Source organism: Carlito syrichta, unplaced genomic scaffold (assembly GCF_000164805.1).
Source record: "Carlito syrichta isolate Samal-C Ts95f unplaced genomic scaffold, Tarsius_syrichta-2.0.1 Scaffold100633, whole genome shotgun sequence".
NCBI classification, from domain to species: Eukaryota; Metazoa; Chordata; class Mammalia; order Primates; family Tarsiidae; genus Carlito; species Carlito syrichta.
The window spans coordinates 69,478-70,619 of NW_007044729.1; the positions used below are offsets into that span (position 1 = coordinate 69,478).

The following is a 1,142-nucleotide window of genomic DNA, read 5'->3' on the forward strand; positions in this document are numbered from 1 at the left end:
TAGTCCCAGATACTTGGAAGGCTGAGGCATAAGTATCGCCTGAGCCCAGGAGAATAAGGATGCAGTAGTTGTGAGTATGCCACTACACTCCAACCTGGGCAGCAGAATGACTCAAAAAAAAGCTATACTTGTTCCATTCTGCTTACGATGTTATATGTATGTGTATGTGTATGTATATATATTTTTTAATTTTTCAAATAAAAACAAGTTATACTTGTATTTAGAATTTGTTTTTTGTTTTGGGGTGTGTGTGTGTGTGTGTGTGTGTGTGTGTGTGTGTTTAGAGACAAGGTGTCGCTCTGTCACCCAGGCTGGAGTGCAGTAGTATTTTCAGAGCTCACTGTAACCTCAAACTCTTGACCTCAAGCTCCCCCATCAGCCTCCCAAAGTACTGGAATTAGAGGTGTAAGCTACCTTACTAGGCCTGCATTTACAACTTGAATTGTAGCTACACATTTTTTTAAGATAATAGGGAAACACAAATGCTAACTTTACATTAATTTTTTTTTTTTTTCCTTTTTTTTTTTTTGAGTTGGAGTCTCAACTCTGTCGCCCAGACTGGAGTGCAGTGGCCGCTCCCGGCCACTGCAGCCTCGACCTGCTGGGCTCCGGCGATCCTTCCGCCTCAGCCTTCTGAGTAGCAGGAATTACAGGCATGCGCTACCACGCCAGGCTGATTTTTTGGTTTATTGTAGAGATGAGGTCTCGCTGCCCAGGCAGGTCTCGAACCCGCAGGCTCAGGCAATCCACTCACCTCAGCCTCCCAAAGGCGTGGGATTACAGGCTGAGCCACCGAGCCCGGCTACATTGAATTTTTAATTGATATTTTTTCTTTTTTTACCCACCCCTCCCTTGTTTGACTTAAAAAATTTGTTTTTCTATAATGTTATTTGCCTTAGGAAGTGACAGACATTATGATAATTTGATAAATTCAAAAGTATGTTTATCAAAGGAATTTTTTAAAATAGTAAACTGAAATTTTATTCTTTTAGGAAACTGTAACATTCTATTCTTAGTAATATGAAATTGCATATACAGTTCCCCAAACTAGCATTTTAAAAGTATGTTTTACTTGCAAAATGTCAATGAAGAATTTTTTTTTTTTTTTTGAGTTGAGTTCTCACTCTGTTACCCAGACTGGA

General features: G+C 39.7%; 1 protein-coding gene across 2 annotated transcripts in view; it reads left to right on the forward strand.

Annotated features, from left to right (window-relative positions):
* PLEKHA5 (pleckstrin homology domain containing A5) overlaps nucleotides 1–1,142 on the forward strand; it is a 143,797-nt gene that overhangs the window by 51,167 nt on the left and 91,488 nt on the right. The window lies entirely within an intron of this gene.